This window comes from Microcebus murinus, chromosome 4 (assembly GCF_040939455.1).
Source record: "Microcebus murinus isolate Inina chromosome 4, M.murinus_Inina_mat1.0, whole genome shotgun sequence".
NCBI lineage: Eukaryota > Metazoa > Chordata > Mammalia > Primates > Cheirogaleidae > Microcebus > Microcebus murinus.
Genome location: NC_134107.1, coordinates 75,251,184 through 75,270,028, shown reverse-complemented (window position 1 = coordinate 75,270,028; position 18,845 = coordinate 75,251,184). Strand labels below are relative to the sequence as shown.

General features: G+C 40.9%; 1 protein-coding gene across 5 annotated transcripts in view; it reads right to left on the bottom strand.

Moving 5' to 3' along the window:
- Positions 1 to 18,845, bottom strand: part of FAT3 (FAT atypical cadherin 3) — a 635,879-nt gene that overhangs the window by 141,484 nt on the left and 475,550 nt on the right. The gene's annotated exons all lie outside the window — the stretch shown is intronic.

The window sequence follows — 18,845 nt, the reverse complement described above, 5'->3', positions numbered from 1 at the left end:
CTGGGCTAGTCACCTCGGGCTAGGGTTAGCTTTTCCCTTTACCCAAAGCTATTGTAAAAATTTCATTTTCTATGTGTATAATAATGGGTAAAATGTTAGGAAACCCTGTAATAAATTACTAATAATACAAGTAGATTATCCTTCTCTTATATTGATTGCCTAGAGAGGTCATTGGCTCCAAAGGACACATTGTCCATGGGTAGGATTGTAGATGCTGTGGCTGTTTATAATTAATTCTGGTGAGGATGCCTATGTATTTTCACTATTTATTTATAAGACCAGTGGTAGGTGGTGCAGCTTTCATGATTTATGTATGCCCAGTGTCCCCATTACTGGTTACCAGATAGGTAGGGGAATAGATGAAGAGACCTACTCTTGGGTATTTTCTTACCCCATCATGTTCTCCAATGTGCTACAGACCCTCAAGGTAAAGGGAAACTGCCTTTCCTTCCCTCTGTTATACTGAGGAAAGCACAGTCATTAGATGGTAAGAGAATTCAGGAGTAAATGGGAGCTCAGATATCATTCTGCTTCAATCCACTTGTTTTACCAATGAGAAAACCAAGGTCTAGACAGATGTGCATTTTGGCCTAATATCATCTTATTAAAACTAACCTCAATCTTTCTAAGAGATTTTGTCTACAGTTCCAAGCTTGCCTTTGAGCCTCAAACAAGGCTTGCATTCATACATTCTCACACACACACACACACACACACACACGCACACACACACACACACACACATATTTATATATACTTATATAAATTTAATATTGCAGAGGTTTTATAATTTAGGTATTTTCCAGAATGCTGAGCTCTTATATGAAAAAAAAAAGTACTGTGTTTAGAGTAGATGCTATGTTTACTCTCCACTTTTTATCTTCAAAATGTTTCACAAACAATAAATACTTAATCCTTCCAAGATAGCAAAGAGGTTGAAAGCAACTTTATCTCTTCTTCACAGGTGGGGAAACAGAGAAATGACCTTCTCAAAGAATACTCGGGAGCTGATATAAAGGCTGGGGCTGGAATTCAGACCTTTTTGCCTATGGGCTCAAACTATTGCATTCCTGGAAAGACAAGTGTTTCCTGCCATTTCTGGAAAGAAAACTATGAGCAAACAGTAAATTAAAGGGCAGGTCTCAAAGGAGCAGCAACTCTTGAAGATAAACTTTCTGAAAGGTGAAATCATTGAACTAAAATTAACCTGCACCATCACTCACATTTTCCATGGAAGAAAAGCAAAAGGAAGGCTGCATTAAACCATCTGCCCTTGATTTCACTACATGTGGTTTCTTGTATTTGACCTATGATTTGGTATTAAGAAATCAATTGGAGATGGGTAGGTATTCAGGTCACTCCCCACTCTGCCTTCCTCATTCTGTGTTGCTATCTATTAGGTACAGTTGAGTGATATATTCTCTGTAGACTGTGGAATATATTAATATATGTCTCTGCTATTTCTAATTTCAGTCAGTAAATCAGTTATTTCAGTACATATATACTTATCATGTTGCATAAATTTGTAGGATGGTTTATTTTATAAGGGAAAAGTCTTCATCAGAAATAAGAAAAGGATGGCCAGACATGGAGGTTCATGCCTGTAATCCCAACATTTTAGGAGGGAGATGGGGGAGGATCATTTGATGCCAGGAGTTCAAGACCAACCTAGGCAATATAGTGAGACCCTCTCTACAATAAATAAATAAATAAAAAATAGCTGGGTATGGTGGCATGCACCTGTAGTCCCAGCTACTCAGAAAACTAGGCAGGAGGATTGCTTGAGCCTAAGAGTTCAAGGCTGCAGTGAGCTGTGATCACACCACTGTTCTCCAGCCTGGGTGACAGAGTGAGACCTTGTCTTAACATAAAATAAAATAAAAAAATGAAATGAAATAAAATAAAGTAAAATAAAGAGGCATGAGGGTTGATAGGAAATAAAGGAATGAAGGAAGCAAAGAAAGGAAGAAGGAAGAAAGAAAAGGAGGGGAAAAAAAGGACTCAAGCATTTTCTCTGAACTACCATTAAGGAAGTTCACTTTGCCTAAAAAGTTGTTCTTTTAGGAAAGAACACAACCTGAAGATGCTCAAGTTGAAGATGATCTGTGATCTATGAAATCAAGGGAACCTAGGCCCCACTATTCATTTCTGTGAGCTTTCTCTTTGCTCAAAGGTGGCACATTATTAAGAAGCCCCAGGACAAAATCAGCTCACAGGCCACCCAGAGACCCTTTCCAAGTACTTCTGGTCTCTCTTCTGCAGGGTGTAGATTCCCATGAGTCTGTGAGCCACTCCAGGGTCTAGCACAGTGCTAGTATATAGTTGGTTCTCAATAAATATTTGTTGGTTGAATATGTACGTGAAGCCTGCATCCCAGTACAATGAAGACATCTTTTCCTCTCCATGTTTACACCTAGCAACTGCTAAATGGCCGCTTTCTTAGAAAGATCCTTGACCAACTCACTTTGGCAGCAGCTGGTAATATTGCAGCTTTGTCCAAATCTTTTATTTGCACTTCAGGAAACAAAGTGCTTCCCAGCCTGACATCTCTTAAAGCTTTTTTTTTTTTTTCCCTGCAGAGAGGTATGCATCAGCTACTAATCTCATCACATTTCCATTTCCTTCTAGGCTCATCTGCTCATCATTTTCTATTCATAAAACTTGCTTGATTCTAATCTTCCCTATCAGCAGGAACTAAACACCTCCTCAAAGTTTCTTTAGCACAATGGTGATTACCACCCATGTGCTAACTCCCCCTTTCAAACAGATGGGTCCAATCTATGTGCTCACATGTGGGCCATTAAGAAAGTTCTGCCAGGAACCAAGATGTGACATCATATTAGCCTCGGGACTAAATCCCCCTGCACTATTTCACAGTTCCCCTGACATCACGGCTTCAGTCGATATACTATTCCACATTCCCCTCTCCACGAAACAGAATCCACCAGATACAAATTCCAATGGAAAGTGTATATTGGTAGCTTCCCTTCTATTTCATAGCACCAGACTTCACACTTTATGTTACTTTTATCCTGGCAGATTCTCATGCCTTAGCTCTACTGATGAGGCTATTTGGATTTAAGGACTAACCTTTCCACAAGGCACCAGATTTCTGGCCTTTCTTTCCACAGTTGAAGGCTTAATGCAAAAATAAGGACACGGCTCTGATTGCTAGCTCAGCAAACACTGCTTTTCTCCTGTCACTCAGCAATTCAACATGGGTTTGCAGGGCAGTTTAGCAAGTCATTTAACACCTTGTCTACATACAAGTATGAATTTTAAACTTATCACCTTAAAGAAATTAAGCCCATGTGTATGTAAGACGGCACATATGAACTATAGTAGAGATCATGAACTGGTGGCCCAGAGATATACTTTCGTTTGGCCCATACAGCGTTTTGTAAAAATCTCTGCCAATGTTTAAAAGGAGGAAAATTTAACATAAAAATTCAAATTCCCAGCTTCTCCTGAAAAATCAAAATAACTAGCCCACTAGTCCCTGCTGTGTCTCTAACACCACAGCTGTGTCAGTTGTCATTTATCATCACTATTGTGTAGAAGTTTTTCTTAGAATTGAGGAATACTTCCCACTCCTCATGTTCCTATCAGAAACAGTTATAAAATATAGATGGAGAAGACTGCATATTTAAAGACAAATAAAGGGAGTACATTTTTTACTGTAAATATAAAACATTCCTCTAAATTTAATATGCAAACAGCCTGCTACAGACCTCACTCATTTATGATGCTTGAATGGGCTCTGGAGGCATGTAAGCTTGTAACCCTTGGTCTGAGGTCTTGATAACAATCTCTGTAATGATGGTATATACATTTTAGTATGCGGTAAAGATAAAATTGTAGCTCTTGGCAGAGAATGTTCAGAGAAGCAGAACTGAAAATTCATCATTCCTTCTCCAGGCATTACAATTTCAGGTACTATAGTTTTAGAATTAAAAGAAGTTTGAATAAAAAAAATTAAGGCATCTTTAGCCACACACTAGTTTAGAACAGAAATACGAGTCAACTCAGACACTTCTCTTGCTCCCTCTCAACATCTCATCTGTCACTGACTAGAGACACAGCTGGCTGTGCATTAGATACAGTGTCTTTGTCTACACTCTGTTGCATACAACAGAATACCCGAAACTGGGTAATTTATAAAGAAAGGATGTTTATTTTTTAACCACTTCGGTACAGCGCTCACCGGCCTCGAAGCCTTGCCCACAGCCGGCACTCACAGTCCGCACGATAGTTTGTGCTGTGCATTGACAACGAATCCGTTTTGCTCTTGTGTGATGAGGAAAGCTTTAAAGCACTGAAAGCTTGTTTTACTTTACAGGCAGCTTTACTTGTAATGTAAATCAGAATAGGTAACATATACATATATGTTTTCATTACGTTATTTTTAAATGTTCACAATTTTGATAAATGAAAAATTAGAAAAGTCGTATCACGGCTGTCGACTAAAATCGACACTTGTTCATCTGTGGCTATTGACTACAGCCAACACTCGGCTGTGCATGTTTATCTGTGGCTAGTGACTATAGTCGACGCTTTTACTGAAGTGGTTAAAGTTATGGAGGCTGAGAAGTCCCAGGTGCAGGGCCATGTCTGGTGGGAGCCTTCTTGCTAGTGGGGTCTTTGTACAGAGTCCCAAAGTGGTGCAGGGCATCACACGGTAACAGGGCTACCATGCTTGTTCAAGTCTCTCTTCCCTTTATAAAGCCACCAGTTTCCCTCATGATAAACCATTACTCTATTAGCCCAATAATCCACTGATCAACTCATGGCAGAGCCCTCGCAATCTAGTCACCTCCTAAAGTCCCCCCTCTCTTAGTGCTGTCATATTGGGGGATAAATTTCAACATGAGTTTTGGAGGTGGCATATTCAAATCGTAGTGGGTAGCCTTCCCCAGGAGGGATGCAGCCCTACAGCTGGATGCACAGTTTGGCAACAAAGAGTGTGTGCTAGATTCTGTGCCCGTGTGCCACTCAGCAAGTTGTCCCTGCACAGGACACAACCTGCACAATTATAATGATGACCCCAACAAGTTCTACCTCTTAAATGTTGGTTGTGTTTCTCAGCCCTGTCTCTATCCTTGGTGTCAAGCTCTCATTATCTCCTGCCTAAATCGTGTCTCTGTCTTCAACCTGGTCTTCCTGCCTCCAATCTTGCCTCACTCGATACTATTCTTTAGAAGTCTAGAGTCTTCTAAATTGAAATTCCAACCATGTCAGTCTCCTGCTGAAAGGTTTTTAATGGCTCTTTGTTGCTTATAGCAGAGTTCATAAAACATGTCATGGAGAACACTAGGCCTGCAAGGTGCTTGCCTTAAAAGAGGGTCTAGGATCTTAGAAGTTTGAAGAACACTATAGAACCCTCTTAGAGCTTTACAATGCACATGATTAAAGACTCAGAGAAAGTCTAAGCAAAAAAGCTGGCTAACTGTTTAAACTAGTGTTTTCCAAACTTATTTAATGGCAGAGCCCTCAGTGATGCTTACTAACCTCCTTCAGGCCTTCTATTTCTAGGAACATATTTTAAGAAATGCTTAATAACAGGATAAAGTTCATACTCTTTAGTATTAACATATAAGATCCTATAGTATTGACAAAACCTGCTCACTAGGCTATTCTTAGCCTCCAGTTCCTATCTACTGTATACCTAAAGTTCTGATCACACAATCAGATCACTTAATTCAATGCACATTTACTAGTGCCTGCCATGTGCAGTTTTAGACACTGGGTGTCTTAGTCTGGTTTGTGTTGCTGTAACAGAATACCTGAGATTGGGTAATTTATAAACAATAGAAGTTTATTTGACTCATGGTTCTGGAGGATGGGAAGTCCAATATCAAGGTGCTAGCAAGTGCATCACCCCATGAAGGAAGGTAGAAAAGCAAGAGAGGATGGGGGCCTGAACACATCCCTTTTATCAGGGACCCACTCCCAAGATAACTAGCCCACTATCATGATAATAGCATTAATCCATTTATGATGGCAGAGACTTCATGACCTACTCACCTCTTAAAGGTCCTACCTCTCAACATCACTGTATTGAGGAAATTTCCAACACATGAACTTTGGGAGGCACATTCAAACCACAGCACAGTGTATACAGGGGTAAGCAGTATGGGCTCCCTTCACTCAAGGAGCTCACAGTCCAATTGTTCTTCCAACATGGAGCATGGACTTTGAGGGTCTTGCCGCTTTGCCCGGGGGATGGGTGTGGGGGGGGAAAGTCCCATTGTATGGAATCCCCTTTACTCTACCCCCCTTGTAGTTCTTACAAATTCCTTGGAAGCTCAATGCACCCGATGCACCTGTTTATTTCCTTCTGATGCCTTCTTGGAGACCACATTCAGGTAGGATTATTATTCCTTTATATACTTCACTTGACTTTGTTCATACACTAACATGCTCCCAATCACATATCTAATTGTTATATATCTGTCCTCTTCAACACCCCTGCATTCAGCTAAACTGTAAGCTCCCTGAAGGTGAAGACAAGGCCATATCAACCACTGTATCGACAGTATCCAGCATGTCCTGACACATAATAGATATTGCACTAGCATTGGTTTCTTCTGATTTTCATAAGAGGCATCAGGAACAAGGCCTTGTATTGGTGAAGAAATTATTTATACTGTTTTGTTTTCCTGCTTCTAATGGCATGCTATTTTAATTCTGAGTCATAGCAAGGATGTTCGATTGCTAACAAATTAGGCAGATATCCTGTTGGTTAGTAACAAACATTATTCATTATCCTATTAACAGAGCTATTAAAAACCCTGTGTACTCTTGTATTCATCACACAACAGGTAGTGTTTGATCTTTACACATAATAAAATTAAAATCCCTGGGGAAATATATCTCAAGATACAGCTACTAAAAGAGAAAGATGGTTCTTCTTGGATACTTAAAAGTATTTTCATTACATTTCACAAGATGAAAGGGAGGATGCGTAAGTTTTAAATAAAGATCAACTCAGTAGACTTAAATAAATTCAGACAGATACATTCAAAGGGTGAACATTAATATCAATAGCCAATATTTAGGAAGTATTTACCATCTATCTGTATTTAGAAAATTTATTACGTGTGTATTTATAGTCACCAGTTCTTGGTTTCCAGGAGAAAGTAAGACACACATGCCCAGTCCCAGGTCTAAATTACATTGCTCTTCTGTGTTCCTTCAGAATTTATGCTCATTTCCACTAAATCACCTATGAGCCTATATTAAAACTGTTTTTCTGTCTCTCCCAAAAGTATACTGTGAGTTCTTTGAGGGTAAGAACTGTGTCTTTCATCTTTCTATTCCTGGTGCCTAGGGCAGGATAAGCGAAGGAAATGTATGGGACAAATAAATTGCCAAAGACAGAAAAACTCCGACATGAAAAATATCAGCAGTGACATAACTCTATATATCCAGGAGATGAAACCAATCAGAAATATAAAATATAAAACTAGCAAATCAAATGAAAAGCCTTAAAATGTTAATACTACAGTAAAGACTGTTTTAAAAAGTCGCATGGGTGTTCTAGTATCCCTTTTGTTATAAATTCTTGAAAATTTGAAATGACTGCTGCGAAGATTGCAACATTGTCTTTTTAAGCATTTACATGATTTTTAAAATCTCCTTCCCCTGAGATAAGGGGAAAAAAAGCCAATTATCTTTTGACCATGAAATCGCATGGATTCAGAAATCCAGTAACTGAAGAGAATGAATAATCTCCTGAAAGAACATTTTTTTAAAAAAAGCCTAAGCCTTCCACTCCACTCCCTATCAACATTCATCTGTGTAAATTCCATTTGCCTCGAACAGAATGATTCTTCACTTTTGCTTTCCCAACAGGGGCGGCAGACGGCTCAGGAAGAACATTCTCATCATTACCCCGCAGGCAGCCCCTATCATGAGGCCTAAGTAACGTAGAAACAGTGGCTGGTGAACTTTCTGTGGATGTCAAAAGCCAAATAGATTAGATGTGTTAAGTCATGAAAGACAGAGTCACACTGCCTGCAGGAGTCAATTAAAAATGTATAACTTGGTTGTGTATACCCATAAACTCTAGAAATAGTCTTTTTGCCCAGCCAAAAACATTGAAAAGGCATTTGAAAGGAAAGACTTCCAATAACTACACAGTTTCTTTGTTGGGTGAAAATAGAATACAAGTAGTTTTTACAAGTGATGCTGTACAATCTTGGACTTCACTCTCAGAGCGTTAGTATGGTGATCAAAGTTGACTCTCTACTAGGAGCTGTATGAAGTCAGGCCAGAGTTGTCCCTGAGCTTAATGGATACACCTTCACCATTCACTTTGTGACGCAGGGCATGGCATTGCCCAGAAAAGTCCTACTTTTTCCATATGCTCCCAAAAAGTTCTCAGAAGATGAGGACCACAAGTACCTATGTGTGAAGCCTTCTGAGATCTCTGGTGGGCAACACTGGGGAAAAGTGAGCAATGAATAATGAATGTCTCTTTGTAAGAACTCTATGTAGTGGGCAGCCGAAGCTATTTTTACTTTATGGCAAAAGCACTTTGGGAAAAATATTCCCAAACCACGTTTCAGAAGTGTGAGAGGCAGTGGAGATTGCCAAGCATTTGGGGAGATTTAACACCACAGTGCACACTCACGGAAGGCTGAGTTATTTGCTCTGAGTGTCCTGAAATTTCATTGCAGACTTAAACATGTAACTTTGTGAATAAGCATCTTTCTTTTCCTTCTGGCTTTGTCAAAGGAGTATGTCATGGATTCTAATATTCAACTAAAATAGGAAAAAATAATTCACCAAAATATAGAATGTTCTGGGAAGTCTGGTAGTATGACAATAAAAGGAACTAGATTGTGAAAGTCCCAAACTGATTAGATTTTTAGTAAAATAAAAAAAACTCAGCAAGAAGTTTATGATAAAAATAATTCTTTTTTTTTTTAAAAAGTATATTTATTAAGATATACTTAGTGAGATATAATTCACCCTGGTTTTAGCTTTGTATCTTCAAAATAAATCAATATAGTATATCTATATTTTTTTCAATTTCAGAATATTACGGGGGCACAAATGTTTCTATTATATATATTATCTTTGTACCACTTGATTCTTGATTAGACTTTGAGGAAACAGGAATATGTATTGATCATAAAGAGTTATCAGTTTCCATATGCCAATGAATAGGACCATTACTCCAACGCGAAGGTTCACAGTCTTCCCTGGAAATCTCCAGGCATTACACAAACAAAAAGTCTTCATTAAGCATCAGCATCTGTGTCAACAGAAGCTAGAGGCTATACCAGGCAAAGATATATATGCCTGTTATCCAGGTTCTGGTCCTTTTGGTTTCACAGTCTGATGTTCAGAGGCCCAGGACACATGACTGCAATCCAGGGCAGGTGAGTGTGAGATCCGTCTGTCCTCTCTACAGCTTCTCCCTAGACAGACTTAGCACCTCCGGGCCAGCTCAAGTCGCACTTCTCTTGGTGCTTTTGCGTTTGTGGGTCTGCTGCCAGGGTGATTTATTTTTGGAAACCATAGGTTGACTGCCACCCCTCACGTTCTGGGTTGTTAACAACAATAGTAATATCGAGGCCACCTCGCGCATACCACCCCTTCAGAGCACTTACATCTGTGACCTCATTTGATTCTCCCAACAACTCGACTAGGAAATTAGGTCAAACGATTTTAATCTCATTGGATAACAGATGAAAGACCCAGCAAGGTCAAAAGCTATGCCTAAAGTCACTCAGCTCGTAGGTGACAGCATGGCCTCACAAGACTTAGCACTTTGTGAAATACACGCTGATGCTACGATGTCCTTGCAGACTCACATGGTAGCAACCCAATGTCACATGCGCTTGTAGGAAAAAAATCAACTAAACGTAGCTGCTGTACAAGTGTGTAGGGGGGAGGGTAAAATGTCTTCATCCATCAAAGCAGTATAGTGTCTGTATTAGAATGCTCTGAATTCACTATTCTTGATCTTTAATATGCATTGTGTGTTCAATAATTACCCCTTGAGGACCTGCAATGTGAAAGCACTGTGGGAGGGAGATGAAGATGAACAAAAACATGGTCTCCACCTGACAAGAGCTTCTTATCTTGAGGAGATGACAGCCATGACCACAAATCACAAAGGGATGGAAGAAGTGAGACAAAGATCTGTATGTGGGTGTGGATGAAGGGAGTAAGGCTAAACATTCCTAATGGGATCATCGCTGCTATGGCACCATCTTAAACGTCACCTTAATGTCCTGGGGAACCTGGTGGTTTAAAGGAATGCCCTTTACTTCTGGGAGATAAAATGTCCCCAGAAAGAAATCTGTATTATTGAGTTATCTTCTTAGAAGGCGATTATGGAATTTTTCCTACTAAAATGAAGTCTTTTTAAATCAATCTGGAATGATGCATTTGCACTGCTTCAGAGGGCTGCCCGAGGGATTTCTCAACATCTTGCTTATCCTTAAGACCTGTACTTCTCACTAATGCTATAGAGGAAAGGATTGTAGGTGTTATGCATCCTTTTGAAATGTAGGAATTATGGGTTTACATGACAGCAAGTTTAACTTGCACCAATTCTCCCCATCACCCTGATGCATGCCCTGTCTCAGGGTGAACAAGGAAACCTGCAGCTCTAGATGTTTCTGGTTGCTTTCTCGGAAACAAGAGGGGAGTCAGCTTCTGGAAGGTCTGACACCAAGGACGGAAGGGCAGAGAAATGAGGCTTCTTGGTAACAATTACACAACTGAATAACTCCTGACCTCCCATGGCTCCTAGATTCCTGTTATGCGAGTAATATGTTTTCTGAACTAAAACAAAGTTTATTCTTCCCTAATTACAGTAATTAATTCCACTTAAATTCTACAAAGCTGGCTGAAATATACTGAAAATTTTGACTGCTTATTTTTGGTAATTGTATGTAAAAATTATACAAGGTCAATTCTTATCTAATGCCTGGGTCATCAATTTTTGTTACTCACATGACTTTATTGCATTCCTTTTGAACAAACATTTGTACACACACATACACACACTCATACATGTATACCCAGTGATATACACACAGGCTTTTTTTTTTTTTTTTTTTTTTTTTTTTTTTATTTTGGCATATTATGGGGGTACAGATTTTAAGGTTTCAATAAATGCCCATTCCCCCCCTCCCCCCAAAAGTCTGAGTCTCCATCATGACCATCCCCCAGATGGTGCACATCTCACTCACTATGTATGTATATACCCGCCCCCCTCCCCCCTCCCACCTGCCCAATACCCTATTACTGTAGCACCTATGTGTCTACTTAGGTGCTACTCAGTTAATACCAGTTTGCTGGAGAATATATCTGGTGCTTGTTTTTCCATTCTTGGGATACTTCACTTAGTAGTATGGGTTCCAGCTCTAACCAGGAAAATATAAGGTGTGCTATATCACCATTGTTTCTTAGAGCTGAATAGTATTCCATGGTGTATATATACCACATTTTATTAATCCATTCTTTGATTGATGGGCACTTGGGCTGTTTCCACAGCCTTGCAATTATGAATTGTGCTGCTATAAACATTCGAGTGCAGGTGTCTTTTTTGTAGAGTGTCACTGGATCATTTGGGTAGATGCCCAGCAATGGGATTGCTGGATCAAATGGTAGATTCACTTGTATCGCTTTAAGGTATCTCCATATTGCTTTCCACAGAGGTTGAACTAGTTTGCAGTCCCACCAGCAGTGTAGGAGTGTTCCTCTCTCTCCGCAACCACGCCAGCATTTATTGTTTGGAGATTTTTTGATAAAGGCCATTCTCACTGGGGTTAAGTGATATCTCATTGTGGTTTTGATTTGCATTTCCCTGATGATTAGAGATGTTGAGCATTTCTTCATATGTTTGTTGGCCATTCTTCTGTCTTCTTTAGGAAAATTTCTGTTCAAGTCCTTTGCCCACTTTTTAATGGGGTTATTTGATTTTTTCTTCCTAATTTTCGTGAGTTCTAAGTATATTCTAGTTATCAGTCCCTTATCGGATGCATAGGATGCAAAAATTTTCTCCCATTCTGTAGGCTGTCTGTTTACTTTCATGACTATTTCTTTGGCTGTGCAGAAGCTTTGTAGTTTGATCATGTCCCATTTATTTATTTTTGTTGCTGCTGTGATTGCCTTTGGGGACTTCTTCATAAACTCTTTGCCCAGGCCGATGTCTAGGAGAGTGTTTCCAACTTTTTCCTCTAGAGTTCTAATAGTTTCATATCTTAGGTTTAAGTCTGTTATCCAGCGTGAGTTGGTTTTTGTGAGAGGTGAAAGGTGTGGGTCCTGTTTTAGCCTTCTACAGGTGGCTATCCAGTTTTCCCAGCACCATTTATTGAAGAGGGATTCTTTTCCCCAGCGTATGTTTTTGTCTGCTTTGTCAAAGATGAGATGGCTATATGAGGATGGTTTTATATCAGGATTCTCACATCTGTTCCACTGGTCAATATTCCTGTTTTTGTGCCAATACCATATTGTTTTAATTACTACAGCTTTGTAGTATAGTTTGATATCTGGCATATTAATGCCTCCCATTTTGTTTTTGTTGCCTAGAATTGCTCTTGATATTCGGGGTCTTCTTTGGTTCCATACGAAGCGTAAAATTATTTTTTCTATATCTGTGAAGAATGCTGATGGGATTTTAATAGGTATTGCATTGAATCTGTAGATCAGTTTGGGTAGTATAGACATTTTGATGATATTGAGTCTGCCGATCCACGAGCATGGTATGGATTTCCATCTGTTTACATCCTCTGCTATTTCCTTCCTCAGTGTTTCATAGTTCTCCCTGTAGAGGTCTTTTACCTCTTTGGTTAAATATATTCCTAGGTACTTTAGTTTCTTTGTTGCTATTGTGAAGGGAATTGAGTCTTTGATTTGGTTCTCAATTAGATTGTTGTTGGCGTATATGAATGCCTCTGATTTCTGTGTATTAATTTTGTATCCTGAGACTTTACTAAATTCATTGATCAGTTCCAGGAGTTTCTTGGTTGAATCCTTGGGGTTTTCTAGATACAATATCATATCATCAGCAAACAGTGAAAGTTTGATCTCTTCTGCCCCTATTTGGATACCTTTGATTCCATTTTCTTGTCTGATTGCTGTAGCCAAGACTTCCAGCACTATGTTGAACAGAAGTGGAAATAGTGGGCAGCCTTGTCTGGTTCCAGTTCTAAGTGGGAATGATTTCAATCTTTCCCCATTCAGTATGATGTTGGCTATGGGTCTGTCATATATGGCTTGTATCATTTTTAGGTATGTCCCTTCTATGCCTATTTTCTTAAGTGTTCGTATCATGAAAGGGTGTTGAATTTTGTCAAAAGCTTTTTCTGCATCTATTGAAAGGATCATGTGGTCTTTGTTTTTGCTTCTGTTTATGTGGTGAATTGCATTTATAGATTTACGTATGTTGAACCATCCCTGCATCCCTGGGATGAAGCCCACTTGGTCGTGGTGGATTATTTTTTTGATAAGTGTCTGTATTCGGTTAGCTAAGATTTTGTTGAAAATTTTTGCATCTATATTCATTAGGGATATTGGTCTGTAGTTTTCTTTTTTTGTTGCATCTTTTCCTGGTTTTGGTATCAGAGTAATATTCGCTTCATAAAAGGTGTCGGGGAGGTTTCCGTTCTTCTCGATGTTGTGGAATAGTTTCTGCAAGATAGGTACTAGTTCTTCTTTGTAAGTATGGTAAAATTCAGGTGTGAAGCCATCTGGACCGGGACTTTTCTTTTTAGGGAGATTTTTAATTGCTGTTTCTATTTCAGCTTTTGAGATTGGTCTGTTCAGGGAATCTATTTCTTCCTGGTTGAGCCTAGGGAGGCTGTGTGTTTCTAGAAATTTGTCCATTTCCTCCACATTTTCCAGTTTGTGTGCATAAAGATTTTTGTAGTATTCATAAATTGTATCTTGTATCTCTTTGGGATCAGTTGTGATATCTCCTTTTTTATTCCTGATGGAGCTTATTAGAGATTTCTCTTTTCTGCTTTTCGTTAGCTTAGCCAACGGCGTGTCAATCTTGTTTATTTTTTCAAAGAACCAACTTTTTGTTTTATTAATCTCCTGAATAGCTTTCCTGTTTTCAATTTCGTTTAGTTCTGATTTGATCTTGTTGATTTCACTTCTTCTGCTGGGTTTGGGGTTGGTCTGTTCTTCTTTTTCCAGCTCTTTGAGTCGTTTCATTAGATTGTCTATTTGTGATCTTCTTGCCTTTTGGTTATAGGCATTTATGGAGATAAACTTTCCTCTCAGAACTGCTTTAGCTGTGTCCCAGAGGAGTTGATAACTTGTCTCTCCATTGTCGTTTTCTTCATAGAAGTTTTTTATTTCCGTCTTGATTTCTTCATTTACGAAGTAATCATTTAGTAGGAGGTTGTTTAATTTCCACGTTTTTGTGTAGAAATGTGAGTTTCTGTTGGGGTTGATTTCTAGTTTTATTCCACTGTGATCTGAGAAGGTACATGGTATGATTTCTATTTTTTTAAATTTCTTGAGATTTTCTTTGTGTCCTAGGATATGGTCAATCTTAGAGAATGTCCCGTGAGCTGATGAGAAGAACGTATATTCAGTGGATTTTGGGTAGAATGTTCTGTAGATGTCTGTCAGACCCAATTGTTCTAGAGTTTTGTTTAAGTCCATTATTTCTTTATTAATTTTCTGTTTGGAGGATCTGTCTCGTGCCGTCAGTGGGGTGTTGAAATCCCCGGCGATTATGGAGTTGCTATTAATCCATTTGCTTAGCTCCAGTAAGGTTTGCTTTATGAATCTGGGTGCACCTAAGTTGGGTGCATATATATTTAAAATTGTTATCTCTTCTTGTTGGACTGTGCCCTTCACCATTATATAATGACCCTCTTTGTCTTTTACTACTTTTGTTGGCTTAAAAACTAAATCGTCTGAAATTAGAACTGCCACACCAGCCTTCTTTTGGCTTCTGTTTGCTTGGAATATTGATCTCCACCCTTTTATTTTTAGTCTATGTGCATCCTTGCAGGTTAAATGTGTTTCCTGAAGACAGCATATACTTGGCCTGTATTTTCTTATCCATTCAGCCAGCCTATGTCTCTTGAGTGGAGAGTTTAAGCCATTCACATTTATTGAGAGAACTGATAGGTAAGGTAGATTACTGATCATTCTGTTGGGTTGGATGTTGTTGCTATGATTTGTGTCTTGAGCCATTGTAATATCTGGCCTTTAATATCTTTGGGTTTTGGTTGTTTTTATATCCGTGGATTATTATTATGATGTTCCGTGCATAACGCTGTTTTAAGTACTTCTTGTAGGGCTGGTCTTGTCTTGGTGAATTCTCTGAGCCTTTGCTTGTCTGCGAATGTTTTTATTTCTCCTTCATATATGAAGCTTAGTTTTGCAGGGAATAATATTCTAGGCTGGGCATTGTTTTGTTTCAAAAGAGTGAGAATGGGGCCCCAGTCTCTCCTTGCTTGTAAAGTCTCATTAGAGAAGTCTGATGTTATTCGAATTGGCTTTCCCTTGTATGTCACTTGCTTCTTTTGTCTTACAGCTCTTAGAAGGGCCTCTTTAGTTGATACTTTGGTCAGTCTGATGACTGCATGACGTGACGTCTTCCTGTTTGCATTGAATCTCCCAGGGGTCCTCTGGGCTTCTTGAACTTGTATATCGAGATTTTGAGCAAGACCTGGGAAATTTTCCTCTATTATATCTTCAAAAAGCTTGTCCAGCCCTTGAGTGTTGTCTTCCCCCCCTTCGGCTAAACCTATGACCCTCACGTTAGGTTTTTTCACATAATCCCACAGCTCTTGTAGACTTTGGTCTTTTCTCTTGTTTCTCTGCTCTATTTCTGTGACTGATTTATTTAATTGGAAGGTGTTATCTTCAAGCTCTGAGATTCTTTCTTCTGCTTGATCTACCCTGTTCTTGAGACTTTCCACAGTATTTTGTAGTTCTCTGAGTTGATTCTTCATCTCCAGGACTTCGGTTAAAGTTTTCTTCACTGTGTCAATCTCTTTGTTGAACCTTTGTTCCATTTCTTGGAGGTTTTTTGTGTTTTCTTGGTGTTGGTTATTGAGTTGTTGTTGCAGCTGGGTGAGTGTTCTTATGATCCACATACGAAATTCCTTTTCTGTCATATTGGTTGCCTGATTTTGGTCGGTGTCCGTTTCTAGGGGGCTGGTGCTCCTCCTTGGGGGTGTGTTTTCCGTTTGGTTCTTCATATTTCCTGAGTTCTTTCGCTGATTTCTTCCCATGTCGATCAATTGTTGTTTCTTTCCTTAGGTTATTGTTTGGGTATTCACACACCTTGTTTAGTTTCTGAGGCGTTAGGTGGTGCCTGTGGGTGAAATTGGACCACTCCCTGTATATTGAGTCAGTGGGTGCCGTGGAAAGGCTGTGCAAGATGCTGTCCCTGTCAGTAGGTGGCGTTTGCTTGGAGGAACAGGCTATGGTGTTGATTTTGAGTCCTGTTATCAGCTCTCGTTCTGGGCGGAGCTGGGTTGGGTAAGCCTGCCCTCAGGCCGTTAGCAGGGGTGAAAGTTCTGTTCTCTGCTGTCAGGGCGGGGCTGGAATGGTCCCGCTCAGCCAGAAAGTCTGGGTGTGGGGGTGGGGCTGTCTGAGACCCACAGTCTGCAGCAGGCCTCGCTTCTTTCTACCCTCCCCAACTCCGCAGCTACTCCTGGGCCTCTGCCAGCAGGCCAGACCACAAGCCACCAGGCCTCCCCGGACTGTGATGCCGGCGGGGAGGTTCCCTGCACAGGAACGCCACCTGGGTTGGGCGCACAGCCTCCTCCTGGGACGCCGTTCCGCCCGATCCGCCCCTGGAGGCACACAGACCTCAGTCGGCTGTTCACGTATAATCCTTCTGTGCCCCGGGCAATGCTAGCCCTCGGTGCAGGGGATCTGGTCTGCAGGTCCGACCTCTGGGTCCCAGAGTTCAAACTGTATTCCCACCAGGGAGAGGGTTTCCGGTCCTAATTCACCCACAGGGAGCCCAAGCTGGGTCTATGTCTCTCAGCCTCTGAGTCGGCACCGTTTTCCTGGGAACACGGTGCCAGCAGCACCTGGGAGGGCGGGCGGGGTCCCAAATGGGAAGGTCCCGTTCCCTGGAGGTGCCTCCGGCTGGTGGCTGTATTGTCTCTCTGGGCAGCCGCGGGTAGGGTCGGCGGAGGGGAGGAGGAGGCAATATGGCGCCTGCCGCGTGGCTCTCCGTGCACACGGAGGTGCCCGGAGGAAGTTGGGAACCTGGTGCCACGTCTGCTACAGGCTCACCGTTGGCAGGCGGCGGCAGTCTCTGGGCTGGTGTCCGCAGGTCTCTCCACCCGCTGGGGAGCCCACCAGCAGTCCCGAATGCAGGGGAGGGGAAACAGCAAATCCACCTACCCTTGCCGCTGGTCTCCGGGCTGCTCCGGTGGTCTCAGCCTCCAGTTCTCCTCCGCAGCCTCCTCCCGTGGAGTCTCCCGGGGTCTCAGGTACCCCTCCTTCCGGCCCTTGTCCGCTGTATGCTCGTCTTCTTGCTTCTTTCCTCTAGTTTCTGCTAGAATCGGTCTTTTCTGCAGAGACCCTCTGTCTGGCGGTGTTATTCGTCCGCCATCTTGCTCCGCCCCCCTACACACAGGCTTTGTAACTGTGGTTTAAGAAGACACTCTGGGTGAGATCCTCACCTGCCTTTGAATTGTTGTAGTTAAGGATTAGGATCAAATTACTTGTATTGGAAACTATCATATTATAACAGAACAAAATACCCTTTGCTATTCCTTAGACCATAGTACCATGGCTACCCAGAGAGACCCTGATCAACAGGGATGGATCCCAGATGAATGGAAATCAAAGACTAAAAGCAAAGGCTGATACATCTTCTTTGTTACAGAGTGTAATCAGTAGACCAGGCAGATTACTCAAAATTCCAATTTCTTCCCCCTCTGCTGAGAATACACTTCATCTGCTATTCCAAACATTTTGAATTGTGACTGAAGATTCTGTAAGGTATTACTGTTTCAGTCTTCTGAAAGTTGCAATTAAATACACTTTAAGTAGATGTCACCTTGCCACCTTTTTGGAGAGGTATGAGAGGGAAAAAATTAGCCATTACAGGAAAAGAATTCATAGTTAAAGCTCTTTCTTCTTCCTTAACCGCATTCTGTTCTCTCTTCATGGCAACAAAGGTCTGTAATCAGAGTCTGGTTCCAGCTTTCTAAAGACATAGGGGAGATAGGCAGGAGTGGGAGGATTGCATCTCCTTTTTACATGAGTGAAAGGAGGGAAAAAAAGAGGCCACCCTAGAAGTGACTGAAATTGCATCTGAGTGTCATATCTTTTAAATAAATGGATCAGATTATGCCTCTATTGCCCAGATACTAGGAATCTTTCATTTTCAAAATAGTACAAGTTTTGCTATGGTTATGACTTTCTTTCTAAAGATGAAATTTCTCCAGTATCAGTAGCTAAATGAGGCCTGAGAACTTTCTGGAGAGTTTGGCAGGACAGTTCTAATGGCAGAGAATTCAGAGAGAAGGTACAGATCCCTTAAAACTAATTTATTCTCCTAGCAGACTTATGTGGGTATGACCAAACATCTCAAGGGTCAATTGGCATTATTTATTTTCTATTACTTAACAGTTCTGCTTCCAAATGCCATTCTTCTACTCAATTTCACTCTTTTGCAGTGTAATTGGGTCCTACTGAATCAATGGGAATCACTTTCATGGTTATCTGAACACGGTCTGGTGATCTGTGGGTGGTGAATTATGGCTTGCCCTGCAAACGGTGTGCACCTGGGCTTGGCGAGCCGAGCCCCCTGCAAGGCTGGGGTCCTGACGTCCTTATCCTGATCATCTCCCAAAGCTGGGCTGTGGCCCACCTTGGCTGGGACT